This window comes from Leopardus geoffroyi, chromosome C2 (assembly GCF_018350155.1).
Source record: "Leopardus geoffroyi isolate Oge1 chromosome C2, O.geoffroyi_Oge1_pat1.0, whole genome shotgun sequence".
In the NCBI taxonomy this organism is placed as follows: domain Eukaryota; kingdom Metazoa; phylum Chordata; class Mammalia; order Carnivora; family Felidae; genus Leopardus; species Leopardus geoffroyi.
The window spans coordinates 112351985-112366051 of NC_059333.1; the positions used below are offsets into that span (position 1 = coordinate 112351985).

A 14067-nucleotide genomic window follows, 5' to 3' on the forward strand; every position below is an offset into this window, starting at 1 on the left:
ATGTGTGGAGACTCTAAATGTGGGGAAACCATGGGCACCTGGGTGGCTCAGTTGGTTAAGCATTCGACTTCAGCTCAGATGATGATCTCGCAGTTCGTGAGTTTGAGCCCCCTGTTGGACACTATGATGACACCTCAGAGCCTGGAGCCTGCTTCAGATTCTGTGTCTCCCTCTTTCTCTGCCCCTCCTCCGCTAATGCTCTGTCTTTCTTTCTCTCAAAAATAAACATGAAAAAAATTTAAAAAAAAAAGTGGGGAAACCAGGATTGGAATCCATGAATTTTGACTCTAGGCCCTATATTTTAAAAATACCATATTACAGTAGATGGTTAATAATACTTGCTATATAAACAACAGAAATTAATAAAATATGCCTAGAATACTCTGTTATGCTTTACAAATACTACCATTTCCAAAAATTTAGATGATAATCTCTCATACCATAATTGTATTTTATCTTTTGTAATCAAGAGTATACTCCAAAATCTTACTGAGCTATAGAAATATTAGTGGGGGAATCACTTATTCCCAGTAAAAGCATCAGGAATACTTTTAATCATAGGAAATTGATTCATAGGAAATTGATTCAATATTCTGAGTCATAGGAAATTGCAACTTGGAAGCTGTAAAAAAAATACAGCTCTGAAGCTTTGAAAAAAAATAGCTCAGTATCAGTAATTTTATATAGCTCAATCCAATCAAAACTTTTTGTTGTTGTCAATAGAAATCCAAATAATATTTTTTTTTTCTCCCTAATTCAACAACACATGAGGCTGGCCTGGCGTTTCCATAACGTGAAACAAGCTGACGAGGTTTATGTCATCAGGAAATTTATTGCCTGAAAATACAAAGAAAACCCGCCCAAAGAAGTTTTGCAGACCAAGTATCTGAAAGGAAAGCACTGCCCCTTGCTCCTTTGTGCTTGCTGAGACAATTGAGATATTGTTATTGGATGCAGTTGCACGCTCCAAACCCTGGCACTTCTCTCTTCTCCAGCATCTCTGAAGAAATTTTAACAGAGCTTTAAACCTTGATCTCACTTCCTTAACCTATTTGTATTTCCCAGTGGTGGAAAATAGTCAAAACAAACAACTATCCAAGCACCGCCTCCAAAAACGATGATAACAAAAAACGGAAACAAACTGAAACCCTTTGACCGAAAAGGCAAAAGGCAAAGCAGAACAAAACAAAACCGAGATGCTTATCTATATGGTGCAGTCTACCTAAATTCAAAATCTGTTTCTTTTGTGGCTCATACGGATTCTTTGTTGAAGTACTTTCAGTGCAAAGCTGAACCAAACCAAAGTGGAGTAAATGCTCACGACCATTATTTCCCGTGAAATTACTGCTGGCTTCAAAGTTTTTACCACCTCATCTTTCTGGAGAACTTGAGTTCTAATAGTGTCACATCGCAGGACCTCTCGTGCCATTTCTGGAATCTGAAATTGACCTGGACATCTGGTAAGACATTATTATGATTTTCTCTGTTTTGTGGAATGTTCTGAAGCTTTACCCTCACTATGAAGATACTTGTAGAGGGATGAAGCCCACTGATGTTTCCGGCCTTGCTTTTGAGTTCATGAAATGACCAAGATCTGGCAGCCATAGAGTTATAAGGCTTTTCTCATTTTCATACACTTTTGCAAATTCTTCAGTAGTTTGTTCATAGCATTCTGGGTGTAGTTCACAGCTCATACTTAGGGACCATATGACACCCTCCCTCCTTTAAAATTGCCTGCAAAGAGCATGGATTTGGGAGTGAGATAGATTAACATGACTTAATGCATAATATTATTCAAGACAGCATCATGAGGATTAGATGAAAACACTTCTACAACTTTTACTTTATTTGTTTAATTTTTTTTAAAGCTTTTCTTTTTTTTTAATTTTTTTTTTATGTTTATTTATTTTTGAGACAGAGAGACACAGAGCATGAACAGGGGAGGGTCTGAGAGAGAGGGAGACAGAATCTGAAACAGGCTCCAGGCTCCGAGCTGTCAGCACAGAGCCCGATGCGGGGCTCAAACCCACGGACCGCGAGATCATGACCTGGGCCGAAGTCGGACACTCAACCCACTGAGCCACCCAGGCGCCCCTATTTGTTTAATTTTTAAAAATATTTTCTATTTATTTTTGAAGAGGAGGGGTAGAGAGAGAAGGAGACACAGAATCTGAAGCAGGCTTCAGGCTTTGAGTTGTCAGCACACAGCCCAATGCAGGGCTCAAACTCACCAACTGCGAGATCGTGACCTGAGCCCAAGTTGGATGCTTCATCAACTGAGCCACCCAGGCGCCCTGCTTCTATAACTTTTAAGTGCAAGGTTTTGAGGCCTAATTAGACATTCAATACGTGTTCATTTTCTTCCGCATCTCCGTTAGGTGTCCTCTACTCTCCACAATGGGCCACTGGTGTCTCTAGTTGCCGGCCATGTAGAGTATCATCTTTTCTTTTCTCAGTACTTACATCTGGATTCTGTGCTCTGTTCCATAGGTGTAACAAAAGCTCCCTGGCCTTTCTTCAGCTTTTCGTTTCTTGGGGAAATCTTATGGAACCTTTCAAGTTTAGCTTGGTTTCAAGTGGCTCCATTCTTAACCACTGGCACAACTGTTGGCATGGAGGGTTTCTTTAAAAAACCAGCGGCCAGGACCATGATTTTCTTCTATTTTGCCAAGAAACTTCATTAGTTTTATTTAGAACTGAGCCTCCCATGAAATGTGAAAATTACCCAAGAGAATGTGGAAGTTACCCAAGAAAAGAGGCTTGTGAAACTCTATTAAATTATACTTCAGATCCTTCATGAAGCAAGGTTAATCACTGGCCCCACAGTAAACTTCATCTTAGGGTGATATTATACAAGTCTTCTGGATAGTCCTTAGAGGATATGGGTGAGAAGTGACCAGTCTGGGTCTCCCTCTGATACATACCTACGTACATCCAAAAAGTCTAGCAGCAATCAAAAAAATTTTTTTTGCCTGCTCATTAAATAAACATTTATATAATACCTACTACTATTGTTCAGCTCGTGACAAACACTGAAGATTCAATAATAAATATGGTTTAAATTTTTCTTTAATGTTTATTTATTTTTGAGACAGAGAGAGACAGAGCAGGGTAGGGACAGAGAGAGAGGGAGACACAGAATCTGAAGCAGGCTTCAGGCTCTGAGCTGTCAGTACAGAGCCCAATACGGGGCTAGAATCCATGAACTGTGAGATCATGACCTGAGCCGAAGTCGGACGCTTAACTGACTGAGCCACCCAGGCGCCCCAAATATGGTTTAGATTAATAAATTTATTTCTTGTCTCAGACAAAAATAAACTAACAAATAACTCTCACCATATGAAGAGCAGTATTCTAATTATTGTGCATCATATCTCTGATAATATATAATACAACAAGCCTCTGAAGTGAGTGAGTACTATAATTATCTCCATTTTACAGATGAGGAAACTGAGACACAGAGAGGCTAAGCAACTGACTCTAGGTGACACAGCTAGTACGTGGAAGAGCCAGAATTTGAACCTTGGCTATCAGACAGTTTTTGTTTTTGTTTTTTTAAGTTTCATTTATTTAATTTGAGAGAGATAGAGAAAGCATGAACAGGGGAGGGGCAGAAAGAGGGAGAAAGAGAATTTCAAGCAGCCTCCATCTTTTCAGCACAGAGCCCGATGTGGGGCTCAAACTCAAGAACCTTGAGATCATGACCTGAGCAGAAATCGAGTTGGATGCTTACCTGACTGAGCCACCCAGGTGCCCCTTGCTATTGGACTGTTAATGTCCTGCCACATGGTCCCTTGGCTTACTTCTGAATTCATCTGTAGGAGAAGTAGTAAGTTTCCACATGCTCAGAGCTTCCCACCACAGGCCCCTGGTATGTATACTTGTCAGCCTGAGAGCTTTCTCTGATTATTGTTTGGGGGCTTGCTCAGCGTTTGCAGGGTAAAGCTTAAAAGTGCCAGGTCTTTAATGCCTCCAGAGAAAACTCTCTGTGGGTGTTGGGTATGGTGGGTAAAATACCTTGTCCCTCATCTCTTGGAGACATGCTCCTTAAAGTTCTGAGACATGTTCCTTAAAGTTCCTCAGAGGGTTTTGAATGGTATGGTGCTCCCAAGGCTCTCAGGGGTGACCTGCTCATTGGCATGTTTGATCTCTTTGATCTCTTTTTCCCCCTTTCTTTCTCCACTCCTTCATCTGTGCTTACTGGGATCACCTCTCAAAACAAGTACCTGCACCCAAATCTTTACTTCAAAATTTGCTTTTAAAGCCACCCAAACTGGGGCAGATACAACTCTCAACATAATATACTGCCTCTCTACAACCTCTGGTTCCTTAGTCTGCTTGGTCTCTGCTCAGAAAGGCCTGCCTTCACCATCTAAATTAAAATATTTATTTGTTAGGTTACAGGCTTAGCTGCCGAAACAAAGAGACCCAATATTGAGATAAAAAAAAATGAATTGCACTTATCTCTTGCATAGCATTCCAGAAATAGACAGGGAGTCACCTCCCCTTCCAAACATCTATATTCAGGAACATAGATTCCTTCCATTTGGAGGCCCTACCATTCCCTAGAGTCCCTGTTCAGGCTGGTTCACATTTCCACCAAGAAGGGGAAAGGAAAGAAAGGTATCCTTTATTAAGTATGTATCTTAGAATCTGTACACAATGCTTCTCTTCACATTCCATTGGTTAAGACATTGTCAGATGGCCTAGCTACGAAGGAGGCTGAGGAATATAGTTTTACTCAGGTAGCCATGTTTCCTTGTATCATTCAGGAAAATGGATATTGAGGATAATTAAGAGTTTTAAGCAAAAATAGCATCAACCCAAACAGCATTTATATATTCTTCTTCCTGCTTTATTTCCCATCAATTCACATATCACTATTTGATGACTGATATATTTCTCATATGTCTCCCCCACTAATGTATAAATGCCTTGAGGGAGAGGCTTTGTGAGTTTTGCCCACCTATAAATCCAGGCTCCAGCATGGTGCCAGAAGTCTGAAATCACTAGGGCTATACTACCTCTGAGGAATCAAGGCGACAACTTGATTCTTCAGCTTTTGGTGGCTGACCTGGCTTTCTGGGCTTGTGACCACATCACTGCAGTTTCCAACTCTGTCTTCACATGACACCCTTTCTTTATATCTGTATCTTGCCCTCTTTTGTCTGCCTCAAATATCCCTCTGCCTTTTATCTGATAAGGAAACTTATCAGTGGATTTGGGCTCACCCAGTAACTCAGGATTATCTCAAGACCTTTAATTGAATCACGGTTGAAAAGGCCCTTTTTCTGAAAAAGGTAACATTCATAGTTTCTACAGTTTTTCTGTAAATATTTCCTTTTTGATCTAGGGTAGGGGGTCTGGGCGTGTGGTACATTTTGCAGCCTATCAGTCCCTTCTCTGGCCCCAAAGGTTCATATCCATCCCACATGGGAAATACAGCCACTCCATCCCAACATCCCCCAAAGACTCCATGTATGACAGCATCAACTCAAGTTCAAAATCTCGTCTAGCTCTCATCAACCCCCTAATCCCAAATATCATCATCTAATCAGATACAAATAAGACTCTGGGGATCTACCCTAGAGCAGAATCTCTCTTCCTTTCTGGACCTGTAAAACTAGAAAGTGAACTGTCTGCTTCTAAAATACGATGATGAAGCAAGCATAGGGGAAAACAAACAAGCACAGATTCTGTAGACCAATAATGCATCTCTGTGTCAGATTAAATCTTGAGGCCACCTTGTTGTAGACCTTTGCTGGGGGAGGATGGCAGAGTTCCTCCAGGGAGAAATGTATATACATTTGGTGGTGGTAGGGTGGAGATCTTGAGACATTTTGTTAGGGAAAGGAAGATGAAAGAGATGGAGTTATTGAAAACAGTCCTGTAATTTTTCCATAAATTTCAATAGATAGCTGTATAGAAAAAAGTATTATTGTTTGTTTACTATTTTGGCCCATTCTGATCATTTTAATCTTTTTATCTATGCCTATCTATATTTATCTACCCATCTGTCGATTGAAATTTATAGAAAAATTGAAAGTATGGTGCAAAGAACAATTTCATTTTTCCTGAAGCATTTGAGAGTAGGTGGCCAAATATGTGCCTCCATCACCCCTAATATTTTAGCATTTCCTACAAACCAGAACATTCTTCAATGTAACTTCAGTACAAACAGAACCAAGAGATAGATTCTGACACATTACTACATCTAATCAGATTCCATTCAAATACTGTCAGCGGTTCCCACAAGGTCCTTACCCCACACTCAAACTTCCCAATTGTCCCAGTGATGCCTTAGTAGCAAACATGCTTTCATCTGTTCACATTTAGTTGCCATGCTTCTTCACATTCCTGGAAGAGTTTGTTGGTCTTTCTTTACCTTTCATGGCACTTTTGTAGATGACGGGCTATTATGTTATAGACTAGATATAGAAAGATATGTTTATATTTTCTAGAATTTTATGTGAATAGAATTATACATTATGTATTCTTTTATTTTTTGCCTGTCTTCTTTCACTCACCATGATGATTTTGAGATTTAACTGCCTCTGTAACTCATTATTTTGGGCGGGGGTACTAAATGCCTGTAGTTGAAGGCATGATTCCAATGAAAAAACTTAAGTAGATATTTTGGTATTTCTTTTTTTTTTTTTTATTGTTGAGCTGTACTCTATTATATGGTTATACCACAATTTGTTTATCTACTCACCTTCTAGGGAATATTTGAGTTGTTTCCAGTTTTAGGCTATTACAAATAAGCTGCTGTGAAAATTTGTGTACACATCTTTGTATGAACATATGCTTTCATTTTTCTTGGGTAAATACCTAGGAGTGAAATGGCTTGGCCCTATTGTCTTTTAAAAATGTGCTACCCATTTCCAAAAAACTATACCATTTTGCATTCCCACCAGAAGTGTGTAAGAGTTAATGATTGCTTCACCACCTCACTGATACTTAAGTATGACCAGTATTTAAAGTTTTAGACACTGTAGTCAGTGTGTAGTGTTATCTTTTTGTGGTTTTGATTTGCATCTCCTTAGTGACTAATCATGTTGAGCATCTTTGCATGTACTCATTTACCATCTATATATCTTCACTGGTGAAGCATCTGTTCACATTTTTTTTTCCATTTGGGATGTTTTATTCTTATTAAGTTGTAAGAATGCTGTATATATTCTAGACTCAAGTTCTCTCCCTAATTTTGAAGGAAATTGCTTCTAAAGTCCAAATTTTTCAAAAACTTTAAATGATTACTACTCTGCTTTGCTTTGTATTTAATAAAACCTTCACTAAACTGAAGTTCACTCAGAGTTTACTCTATGTTTTCTTCTAGAAATTTGGTAGGTTTTGCTCCTACACATAAGTATATGGTCCATTATGATTGTTAAAAATATGATGTGAAGATTTAAAGTAAGAGTTGAGTTCATATATATATATATATATATATATATATATATATATATATATACAGAGCAAAACTGTTTTAGCATCTTGACTGAAGAGGTTATACTTTCCACACTGAATTTTCTTGCATCATTGGTGAAAAACAATCAACCATGTATGTTTGCATCCATTTCTGGGCTCTTTATCTGTTCCATTGACTTCTACATCCATTTTTATGCCAAAAGCACAATTTTTCCTCAGTTGGGTAATAAATATCCTTCAACGTTACTACTTTGTTTTTTTGACATGTTTCCATCATTTGTTTTTTGAGCAATTCTTTAGTTTCTGGCACAAAAGGATATTCTGTGTTCATCTTGTATTGCCTTAAGACCTAAAATTGGCCTTTCCTTCAACAAGCCCTATTTCCTATCTGTGGCAAATGGTATTTAGAAGCCAAGATCTGAGTGGGAGTCATGGACATTCATGACTATTAAGACTATCACTAGTCCCATACCACTTAGTGGACAAGCTAGAGTATATGTATGCATGCATTTGAACACACATATGCACACATAATATACACGTATACACATGATACATATATTTACATCCATATTTCTCCATTTTTATCTACCTATTGAAGACTAGTATTTCACATTGATGCCACCAATTCCAAAACAAGGTTAATTCTAATGTTTTTTCTTTCTGTATTTGAACTGACCTCTGTGGCAATGTGGAAGCAGGATCCTCTTATCTTAAATATATTACTTATTTGATCAACCTCCCTTTCTGCCATCACCATTGCCACCTTCCTTCTGCATAAATACCTTCTTACCTTGTTAGGCCTCTTGTGCCAGACTCTTCCCTATGTGAAATCCTGTTTTACATTCCTGGGTTGTGATACTTTATGCTTGGCTGTTGTTGAGGAAGAATGCCCTCCTTACCCTGCTTGGACTCAGAACACTACTTTTCAGGGGACTCCCTTTCTTTCCTACCCCTGAAACCTGTGCAAATATTTACCTTCATCACCTACATCGAGTGGCTTTAAGATTGGACTATTTTGGAAAGAAAAGGAAGAGAAGAAGAAGATGAGGAAGAAGAAAAAGAAAAGAAAGACTAGTGGGATTGGATAAAAAGTAATTACATTTTGTCTTTAAGTGAGTGATAATGCAGGGTGCCTGGGTAGCTCAGTTGGTTAAGCATCCGACTTCAGCTCAGGTCATGATCTCTTGGTTCGTGAGTTCAAGCCCCGCGTTGGGCTCTGTGCTGACAGCTCAGAGCCTGGAGTCTGCTTTGGGTTCTGTGTCTGCCCCTCTCCTGCTCATGCTCTGTCTCTCTCTGTCTCTCAAAAATAAATACATGTAAAAAAAGAAATTAAGTGAGTGATAATGCAACTCTACTATTGATTTTATAGGAAAGACACAAATCACGTGTAAATAACACATTGATAAATGGTACGTTTACTTACATTGTATGTTTCAATCTAATTGACCTTTATGGAAGTCAAAGCTGCTACAGCTGCCATTTCACATATCCTCTCCCCTCTCCTGCTGGGGAAAAGACAAGGTGCATTCTTTAGTGTGATTCTACTTTTGAAACTCCAACTCAAGAGTAATGGTTGAGGAAATTTAGGAGTGATATCTGACATTCAATTTTAAGTGACTGTGTTTTTTTTTTCTTGAATCTTTGACAAAATTCCACCTTTTGAGATGATTTGATCAATAAATGAGATGACCTGCTTCAAAGCTTGGTCAGGGGACATAGAGAAGATGAATAGTTAGAGAGGACAGGCTACTGGGAGGGGAGGGATTACTGAACTAGCCACAGCAACTTGTATACGGATGAATCCGTATACATAGTCAGTAGAAGAAAATAGCTGAGGTCAGAAATGAGCTATGGAGGTTAATGTTAACACAAAGCGCTGTGAAATTAAATTTCATTAGTTACCGTGGCATATATGTAATTATTGAATTCCATGCAATTCAGTCAGTGATTCACATTTAATATTTCATTTCATATGATAAAAAGCCAATGAAGTAGTGAACTATATCCACTCTAGAGGGGAAAAAGCTTAGAGGTTTAAACAAAACAAAACAAAACAAAACAAAACAAAACAAAAAAGAAAACACTTACTTAAGATCACCAAATTGGTAGTTAAGAGAGCTAGGGTTGAAACTTTATATCAGGAACTCTTTTTTTTTTTTTTTTATGTTTATTTATTTTGAGAGAGAGAGCATGAGTGGAGGAGGGGCAGAGAGAGACGAGGACAGAGGATCCCAAGCCAGCTCTGTGATGACAGCAGCTCGTCTGATGTGGAGCTCAAACTCATGAACCATGAGATCATGACCTGAGCAGAGTCGGATGTTCAACCAACCAACTGAGCCACCCAGGCGCCCCTAGATCAGTAACCATTAACAAATATGGCTACAGTCATTTTAACCTATATCATCTTTGCAGTCAGTTTTTTCAGTAGCAAGAAAAGGCCTTCAAGGCCTTAAATTGATGTTAGATAAACATTCATACCTACAACAAGGATTAATCACAGATGACATTCTGTCTGCTGCATTTGGTGCAGTATATAGAAAGCTGCAATGGTTAAGGAGGGCTTTCTGAAGGAGGTATCCTAAGAGAAAACTCAGAGATGAGTATTTACATTAATCAGATGAAGGATAGAGAAAGGGTGGAAAAAGAAACACTTGTACTGATATAGAAACAAAAGAGGACATTCTGGAAACTGGCAAGGTCACTAATAATTGTTTTATAGAGAACAACAAGTATGATCAAAGGTGAAGGCAGAAAGGTAGTTAGTGGATAGATCCTAAGTGCCAGCAGACACCAAGCTAATTATCTTTTCAGTTATGAGTTATTATTGAACTCTTTTCAGTTGGGAAGTAAAGAAATCAGATTAGTTTTCTAAAGATCGATCTCAGTGGTGTGGAGAATGGATCCCAGTGCATTGGTGAGAAAGTAAGCATGAGATAGAATAATCAGATAAGTGGTATTGAACAGATCCATTTGAGAAATAATAAAGGACTCGAGCAAAGGAGTAGCAGTGAGCAGAATATGTAGGTTGTGGAATCCAGAAATATTTAGGCACTAGCATTTATAGGATTTGTTCAGTGTCAGGTGTCTATGCGTCATGCCATTCAGATAGGGCCTTCCAGTACTCAGGTAGATGTATGGGTCTCAGCTTAGGACATATATCTGACCTGGGAAACTAGATGTGGGAATGGTAAGTGGACAAGAGTGTTGCTGAAACCATGGGGCCAGATGCTATCACTTAGAGAAAAATGTACAATGGAGAAAATAGAAAGCCAAGAACAGAACCCTGGCAAGAACAAAGGCACAGATACAAGAGGAGAAGGCCATAAAGGAGATGGAAAACTTGAAGCCAGAAGGATAGGAGGGCAGCTGGAGATAGAATCATCGAAGAAAAAAAGAGGAAACTATTACATTTAAAGTCTTAAATAATTAGGGGCGCCCGGGTGGCTCAGTCAGTTGGGAGTCCGACTTCGGCTCAGGTCATGATCTCATGGTGCGTGGGTTTGAGTCCTGCATCAGGCTCTGTGCTGACAGCTCGGAGCCTGGAGCCTGCTTTGAATTCTGTGTCTCCCTCTCTCTGTGCCCTTCCCTACTCACGCTCTGTCTCTCTGTGTCTCTCAAAAATAAATAAACATTGAACAATTTAAAAAAAAAAGTCTTAAATAATTAAATCTAAGGAGGCATGTTATCAAACTGCACAAAATGGCATGTGTTGCAGACATTTAGTGATAGACCAAGCATCATAAGAAGCAGTGTTACTCATAGAAGCTTGCAAGGCATTATTTTTATGTACATATATGTATGTAATATAGAGCTAATTTATGCTTCAGATGTGATATAGGCTGAAAATCTCTAATGTATTTAGATGGAACTTAGCTAAATTTCTGGATTTATGAATTCATCTATTCATTTATCTATTTGACCAATATTGATTGTGCACAGAGCACTGAGCTGGAATATTTGATAATCTCTTTTCTATGAAACACTGAAAGAAATTCTGGTGGCATTTATTTCTTCTCCTAGAGTAGAGGTATCTCTTTGTCCCAGAGTAGATTGTGGTTTTTTTTTTTTTCTCTTTATTCAAAATTGTTTTGAGAGTGGAGGGAGGGTCAGAGAGAGAGGGAGAGAGCATCCCAAGCAGGCTTTGTGCTGTCAGTGCTAAGCGCAACATGGGACTCCATCTCACAAACTGTGAGACCATGACCTGAGCCAAAATCAAGAGTTGGATGCCTAACTGACTGAGCCACCCAGGTGCCCCAGATTGTGATTTCTTAAGAACAGGTGCTATGACTCAACCGTCTGGAAAATGGAAATTAGAATGAAGTCTTGCACATAATAGAAGTACAGATAATATTTAGTGACGGGATGAAGCATGAGAGTGGGAATAGAGGATTTTGTGACTGATTATATCCATCAAGAAAATGTTCCTTGGCACTGCTGTCAGAGAGCATTTCTCACTAAATGGTCTGACTCAGAACAGTTTTCCATACGCTGCTTTGGAGAGATGGCGTAAAGTAATGGATAAGGATTATGCTCCTGGGAAATATGGTAAATATGTATTACAACTTTGGTAAATATGTATTACAACAAATATGTATTACATCCTTTCTTGTGTAATGAGATTGTGTTTGCTATTTATTTAAGATTGGTTCTTAACACTTATATGACTACCAAGCTATTTTTAATTTCTCTTTAAAATTTCTAACAATTCTTGTTTCACTTTCCGTATGTTTTACCCATGGCCCTGTGAAGGTTGGGGGGCATTGGGTCCATTCGGTCATTCTGGCTATCGCTATGTCAACATAAATGTCGGTGTATGTCTCAAAGATGATGTGGTCTGTTCAGAATATGCTTTCGACCTTTATCCTATCCAACCAACAAAAATTTGTTGCCATTACTTTCTACCTAACTAATCCATCACACCAGTTTTGGCTACTTAAGTTATTCCTAGTTATATTCTAAAAACAGTATCTCATCTTGCCTTCCCACTCTTGAAGAATGTTAATATACTTTAAGCTATACTCTTTAGATTAAATTAGTCTGTGTTAAGATTTTACTTTTGATTTCCTTTGAATTACTATCCTTGACCTTTTAATTACTGTAATTACTCTTCTGAAGTTACAATAAATAATCTATATTATTTCAATATTTGGATATCAAGATCTGAATACCTAATTTCATGTAGTTTTCCAAGTGGCATAAGAAAATGCATTACTATTTGCAAAAGTCATAGAGATTTTAAAGCAAATTTTCTAAGTAGACTCTCTTAATATGTTAGTTGATAGAAAAGTATTTTTCTTTTTGAAGAAATTCTCTGTCATTTGTGAAGTCCTCTGTATTATATAGACTGTGGGTGAGACTTCTATTATATTAGGTTCCTTTTAGTTCCAAAAGGCCAGGCATACTTCTTTTGAATTTTACAAGGAATAACTAAGAAGAATACATTTTTCTCCCTCTCATTTGCATTCACCCAACATCACAGATATGTATAACTGTAGCCACATATCATGTAATACATATAAGGCACCTTGCTGGGTATTGTGGGTGAAACTGGGGTGAATTGTTCACAGTTCCTGCCCTGCAGCCATGCACTTTAGTGTGGGAGACAGATCCTTTAAGAAGTATCTCTAATTCATAAAAGGAAAAGAAGCTGTTATAATGGAGATAAAATATATAATAGAGATATGCAAGAGTCCTAGACAGAGAGTTTTCAATATTGCCTGACTTCATGGTAGAGATGAGATCTGAGTTGGCCCAAATGAATTAAAAAGGAAGGACCTTCTAGGTAGTGATAAAGGCTTGGGCAAAGATATGGAGACAGAAAAGTAAACGTTGTTTAGAGAAACAGTGATTAATCTCTTGTGTTTGGAACATGTGTTTAACATGTGTCTCAAGAATAGTTCAAGATGAGATGAATAAATTTGTGGAAAATTCAAATGCCTGGCTGTCAAGTTTTGACCCTGTTAGAAAGGGACACTCAGAACAATATTAAGGAAAGATGTAATATTTTCTTTTTCTTTTCTCCACAGTATTTATAAATGAAATAATGGTAATATATTTTGATACGTCTATTCATATGATGTTTCTTTTTAATATATTATCCTTTATATTGCTTTACTCTGCCTTGAGGAAGATTAGCATTACTACATCAGAGAATAAAACAAGAAAAGAGTGAGAGAACATCAGTACTAAGTTTTGCATTGCAAATTGTATTTTTTATTCTTAGCAAGACAACAGCCTTAAAATTTTAGTATTGCTGCAATATAAAGGGAATTTCCAAATCTCTATAGCTTCCACAGAGGGATCTGGAGCCAGAGGTCTGACTAGATCTTTTGCTCCTTCCCTGGTGTGTGGAATGGATTCTGTTTTGAGGCTAAGCCCTTCAGAAGAAGCAAGATGTGATGCAGAAAAGAAGGGGAAGTAGGGAGCCCAAGCTATAAGCTCTGTCAGATTGTGGAGAGAGATGACAAAACCTGATGAGAGGATAAAAGAACATCTATGGCTAAGAGATATTTTCCTGAAAACATTGTGCTTTTGAACATCCTTCTTTGTAACCTCTGCCAACCTTAGAAAGTTCATTTATTTGTCTCCAAAAAGCATGAGGGAAGAGAGGGCATCCAGAAGCCTTAACTGAGA

The 14067-nt window shown here is 38.2% G+C and overlaps 1 long non-coding RNA gene across 2 annotated transcripts in view; it reads left to right on the forward strand.

Annotated features, from left to right (window-relative positions):
- Positions 1-924: 924 nt before the first annotated feature.
- LOC123611379 overlaps positions 925-14067 on the forward strand; it is a 43283-nt gene continuing 30140 nt past the window's right edge. Inside the window, exon 1 of one of the 2 annotated variants that reach the window (XR_006718639.1) lies at positions 925-1460. This is a non-coding gene — a long non-coding RNA (uncharacterized LOC123611379). The remainder of the gene's footprint in view (positions 1461-14067) is intronic. The other variant, XR_006718637.1, reaches the window with a different exon arrangement.